A 6,240-nucleotide genomic window follows, 5' to 3' on the forward strand; every position below is an offset into this window, starting at 1 on the left:
TGACAAGATTTCTGCCAACAGGTATTTATAGATCTGGATATAATTGCATGCATACGTAACTATATTTATTGTTATATGTAAATACTATAAATAATTTTAGGATCTCAGTAGCTACCACTAAACAGGGACTAATCTACCTAGATACATAAGTACAATTTTAGAGTTTCAGTAAGAACTGATAATCTAAACATTGCTGCTCACGCTATCACTAGTCACCCAGGGATAGGGTCTGGGAAGAAAGTCACTCCTCAACCAAATGGCGTGTTTGTATCCCTAATGACACAGAGTATCATTGTATCAGCAGACTCCTGTCCCCTGTTCAGCTCCTCTCTTTGAATTAGTGACAGCTATGCATCAGCGGGGAAACCCTTTGCTTGTTTTCCCTGGGGTTCTTGGAGATGAGAGGCTGTGCTGAATGCTGGGCTAGTTCCCTTTAGGCTTTAGGGTCTGGGAAGGGAGTGGGGGAGTGGCCAGCCCCTGAGGTGCCTCCTCACACCTCCATTTCTGCTGTTGTCAGAGAGCTTCCAGGCTTCCTTTTGTGATCAGCTGGTCCTGGAAAGGCTGTGGCAGATGGCTAATTATCATAATGTGCAGAGCTTTTGAGGGTCCTGGGTGCAAACCCAGGCGTGACCAAGCCAAGAGCAGCTGCATCTAACGTGGCATGTGGAGCCAACATTAGGCTTTACCCACACACTCATTCTGACCTTTCCAATGGGAAGCTGATGGCATGAACAGATGGCCAAGAGAAACACAAGGAAAAAGCCCTCCCAACCAGCTGTATGTCCCTTTTCCAGCCTCCTAGCCTAACAGCTCAGAGCTGACATGAAGTTCATTATTCCCATGGTGTTTTTCACTCATGGTGTTTATTCTCAGGGCAAGCGCAAATGCTGATAGTTACATTCTTAGTAGTGCTAGTTATAGGGAAATTTGGTTTCTAAATCAAATGATGCTTGCGCCAATTTGGATCTGCCAGATCCTGCCTAGTTTCTACCTTTGGCAAGCATCTTTCCCCACAGGTAAACATCAGGACCCCTACTAGCTGATTTAGCCTGGTCACTGGAATTCATCCTGAACTTGGAGAGATGTAAGAAGCTCTTGTCCAAATCCAGGATTTAACATCAAATTATACTGGCTACTTATCTGGTGTTGACCTTGAGTGTTTAGAGCTGAAGAAGAAATATATTACTGTAGCATAGTGAAACAAAATTTTTAAAAATCAGGATTCTTCTCCAAGATGGAACTAAATTTTTGCCTCAGAAAACCCTGACATCAGTGTGGAGCAGAGGCTGGGTGAAATGCTAAAGGAGGCTCATATACTATACATCTAAAGATTTAGTTAAAAATTAAGTTAAAAAACAGTTAAATAAAATGTGTTCCACTCTCTTAACTTCACAAACATTCCTTCTTAATGATCTGGAAGGCCAGGTTTGAATTTGGGCTTCATGGACTCCTCAGAGTTTTGAACAAGAACTTAGTATCCTGGGGAGAGCTGCGCCCCAGCTCTGGCTTCTGCCTCATCCCTGGCCTTTACTCCTACCCAAATTCCAACCCACATAGAGGGAGCCTCTGGCATACATCTGAGGACACTCCTGACTTCACAGCTAAGCTTTGAACATACTCTTTCCCGTAGCTGACATAGAGACCATATGGCCATAAAGCATAAAAGATTTACTATCTCATTTAGAAGGTAGGAAGGAGGGAAGGAAAATCCCCTTGGCCAGTTAGATACCTCAGACTATAGGTGAGGGACTAGCTCCTCTAAAGCACAGTGCCCAGAGCTGGGACCCCTCTTGTCTAGGTCTAAGAGCAGTGCTACTTCTGGGAAGCCTCTTGTGGTGAAAAAGTATCTCATATTCCAAGGGCATGAGAAATTAATAGGAATTTGGGTGTCAGAGATTAGAGAAGGCAGGGAACTGAGCAATGTGCCAGAGCAGTGAAGAACTCTTAAAAACAGGGATACTTTTTTAATCATAATTTTTGTGCACTGCTGCAATATAACCTCCTCACCACTCCAAACTTTCACTAAAGTCTGCTATACACTCAGTGGCCTGGTATGACTCAGTGGTGGTGAGTGGTAGTGGAGGTGGGGGGAATGGTGAAAGGAATCAAGGAGAGGGGCTGATTCCAAGTCTGGGGTTACATAGTCATGGAGGCAGCATATATGGAGTTGCAAAATGAGCCCCCCAAAATTAATTCTGCAGAAGCAGGAAATGAGAACTAAAATTGATGAGAAACTTGTTCTTGGGACTTTTCCAGAAAATTTGAGGAAGATATTTAACTTTAAGCAAACTGAGGAATGATCAATCTTGTGTAGCTGTAAAGGACAGGTGACCCCAGTTAATTATAGCATACATTTTTGTAGCTAGATATTTAAAAGTATGTCTTTCTGAAATATATAATATGTATTTGACATATTTAAAAGTACAAATCCTTTTTAAAATACGTCATCTTTAGGAACCCATCCAATAAATTGATCCATTTCTGGACCAGGGTCCTGCTACCACATGATCTTTATATCTGTATTAGAGTCAGGATTTTATCTTTTTCTGAAAATTATCTCCATTTACTGCTGAATTTGAGTCAAAGTTTTTCTTACAGGGAACCTATATTATCTGCTCTCCCCACTGCACACACAGTCTCCACGCAGTACAACTCCAAATAGCCCATGTTGAGCTCTTACCCCATGTCCCCCGACTCACCATCCTTCATAGCAGTGCGAAACTAGAAGCCATTCAAATATGTAATAATGAAGTAATAGATAACATGAAATTTACTCGATGGTATATTTTGCAGTCTTTTAAGTGGTAATTATAAAGGCCATTTAGAAACGTAGGTTAAGTGGTTTAGTAAAAATGAAATACCCAAATTATTTGTATGTAACGATTACAATTATATAACAGAAAGATATACAGAAAGGACTAGAAACAAATACCCTAAAACTGTAATTTTAGGATTATGGAATTTTGAGTGATTATTTTACTTGATATTCCACTTTAAAAAGCACTATGATAACTTATTGAAGTTAATTAATGAAAGTTTAATTAATTTAGTTTTTAAAACTATTAAAATAAAAAGTTTATAAGAAGAATTAAATTTAGGTCTGGAGATGTTAAGCAAATTTAGAAAAATAGTCTTCACTTATTAATAGTGTCACCAATTAAAAATGTATACCTCTATACATATTTTTTATATAATTTTAATTGTCAATGTGTTTTAATAAAAACATCACTGATGAATTTGTTTTTATTAAAGCAAAGAAAGCAAAATTACAGTAAATTCTGGTTTGGGCATAAATAAAAAATTTTAAATTAAAATAATGGAATTTTAATACCACCAATTTTTAGTTGTCCAATATTTTTTCAATTACTTCAGTGTTCTAGAAAAAAATTATCCACTAAAATAAATACATAAGAACTAATATAAGGGCACATGTTTTTCCTTTTGACTCAGGCTCCAATATGTGCTGGCTCAGCACTGTTGGATCCTGTCTTTTAAAAAATTTTTGTTTTGCTCATTGGAGTTTTTTCTTTTTTGCATTAATTTTGATTTTTTTTAAAATGTTGCATTAAAATATTATATATTTTTATTATTGAGTTTTAGGAGTGCCTTTAAATTTTATAACAGAAGTGCCTTATTTTTCTTATTCTAGTTTTAGCCCTGAATCATAAAAACCCAGGATTTGCTCTGGTAAAAATGAACCCTTCAGAGTCGAGTTGGGGAATATAAGTAGAAAAAAGTATCCTTTCAATCAGACAGGAAGTGAGGAAGGAAGAGAGTCTAGAAACACTTGCACATTAATAAAATCTTACTGTGTCACATGTTTACTGGGGTGCCAAAATAAAGTTCATTAGCAAAAAGAATCCAAAAGTTAATTTTAAAAAAGTTTGAAAACCACTGATTCTAGCTCGGCTCCCTTGTTTATAGGTTAAAAAGTCAGATATACAAGTTACATAGGAAATTAATGGTAGAACTGGTATTAGAACCCAGGTATCCTGACCGGGATTAGCAAAAACTGTGGAAAAGCAATACACCTTCAGCATCAATTACCCATCCTTATCCCACTCCCTACTTCTCACCCCACCCCCATCTCAAAGTAAAAGACAACTCTGCAAAGACTTTTAATATTAAAGCTGTAGCTCAGAAGGCAATGCTCAATTTAGAGATCACAAAAATACCTGGAAACCTTTTGACCCCAAGGAAAAGTATGAAAGTGCACTGCTTTCTGTTTAACTGTAGTAGGGCAAAGCAGAGTAAAATGAAGTTGTGATTTCAGTGGATGCTGCTACTTGACATCCACTTACCCCTAATCCTAATGTAGCTCTTTGGGTATATCTACCCTTCCCCATTCTTGATCTTTGTACTTTGGGGTGTAGTCACATGACCCAATCAAAGTCAATGAGGAAAAAATAAGGCTTTTGCTGGGACTTTTTGGGAAACACAATCTGGCTTTCTCAGGTGGGACCTGAATCTGAGACTGTTTGATCTGGAGTTGCTTCAGCCCTCTTTTGACTATAATATAAAGGAGCATGTGGTTGAAACTTAAGCCAACTTGAAGGAAAGCCAACTCGAGAGATAGAGTAAGGGAGAAATCAAGTCTTGATGGCATATTGAGCCTCTCCACTGAGCCACACCCAATGCCAGCATTACATCAGAATTTTTCAGTCATGTGAGCCAAAGCGTTTCCTTTTCACTTAAGTCAGTTTGGGTGGATCATCTGTCATTTATAATCCAAAGACATCTAACTATTATGATGAGCAAGATTTTGAGTTTCTTAAATAAAATCCAAGATTGTTTCAGTTGTAGTATTTCTTTGAAGTTTGTCCTGTTTATTTTATTTTGTTTTGTAAATGTTCAAAATTAAAGAATACTTGATATTCATGCTGTTATTTTCATTACAAATTCATAGTTTTAATAGAAAAATAAAAGAATAAATGATTAAATCATGTACTAGATTATCAGAGATTCAGCTATTTGCACTCTGGAAAAGCCTAATCCATTGACCTCCTGTATATAATAATAAACCAGAAAATATCTTCATTCCAAAAACACATGTATTCTCATCCTGAAGAGGATGGGTTTAATTGAAAAGTAGCTAGAGAAACAAAAATGGATTTTAAAAAATCAAGTAGTCCTAAAGAAGGCAGGAAAAAGAAAAGGCTATTTAAAAGGTGGAACAGTCTTTGGTCATGCTACCCTGAATATGCCCGATCTTGTCTGATCTTGGAAGCTAAGCAGGGTCCGGACTGGTTAGTACTTGGATGGGAGACCACCTAGGAATACCAGGTGCTATAGGTGTTAAAAAATAAAAAAATAATAATAATAATAAAAAGTGGGACAAATAGCACAAAATAAATTAGTAGACATAATTTCAAGACTATCAGTCATTGCGAGGGAGGTAAATGGTTTAGTTTAGTTCATTTAGTTTAGTCAGTCTAGTTTAGTTGTTAGAAAGCAGAGATGATATCAGACAATAATAAAAGTAAATGCAGTTATATGCTTTTCATAAGTTACAAACCTAAAACATAAAGACATTGAAAGGTTGAATGTAAGGACAGAAAAAGTAAAACCAGACAGATATTTAGCTATATGTAGCTATTTTCGCATTAATCCAAAAAGTTTGTTACCTATAAAAGTGCCATCGTAACTAATGAGTAACTAATCACTCATTCAATTTGTTCAACTTATTTAAAATAATAATAATAAAAAGCTGACTATGTATTAAGTTAATAAAGTTAAACATGGTCCTTGCTTTCAAATATACAATCTGGTAGGGGGCACAGATTAAAAAAAAAAACTATACCAATAATCAAAGCACAATGTGGTCAGAGCAGTAATAGAGAAATGCATACAGACCCTTGAGAACACACTGACAATGGAGGGGTGTTTGACTGGAATTTTGAAGAAATCGTCTTTTACTTTGGGGTGGGAGTGGGGTGAGGGGCAGGGAGTGGGATGAAGGTGGGTAATTGAGATGCTGTTAGTTATGGCAACTCCAGTTGAAGGCATATTGTTATTCTCTGATCATCCAGGCTGGCCTCCTACTATTCCTGACTCTTAGCTCCACTACTCTTGTGACACCGAGGGGAAGAAAAACTTAACTATAGAGAAATGAGGTGGGTCTAGGACCTAGAACCAGCACTCTCACAGGGTTGGGGCCGCAGGAAGAAATCTAGCTGGGATGGGTGGCAAATCATAGACCAAGCTTGGGTCAGTCTTAGGAGGTCTAAAGGATTGGAGGAG

At 37.4% G+C, this 6,240-nt stretch overlaps 1 pseudogene; it reads left to right on the forward strand.

The window, feature by feature from the left end:
* Nucleotides 1–5,176: 5,176 nt before the first annotated feature.
* LOC118606256 lies at nucleotides 5,177–5,295 on the forward strand (annotated as a pseudogene).
* The last annotated feature ends 945 nt before the right edge of the window (nucleotides 5,296–6,240 follow it).

Source organism: Rousettus aegyptiacus, unplaced genomic scaffold (genome assembly GCF_014176215.1).
Source record: "Rousettus aegyptiacus isolate mRouAeg1 unplaced genomic scaffold, mRouAeg1.p scaffold_m13_p_7, whole genome shotgun sequence".
Taxonomy (NCBI): Eukaryota; Metazoa; Chordata; class Mammalia; order Chiroptera; family Pteropodidae; genus Rousettus; species Rousettus aegyptiacus.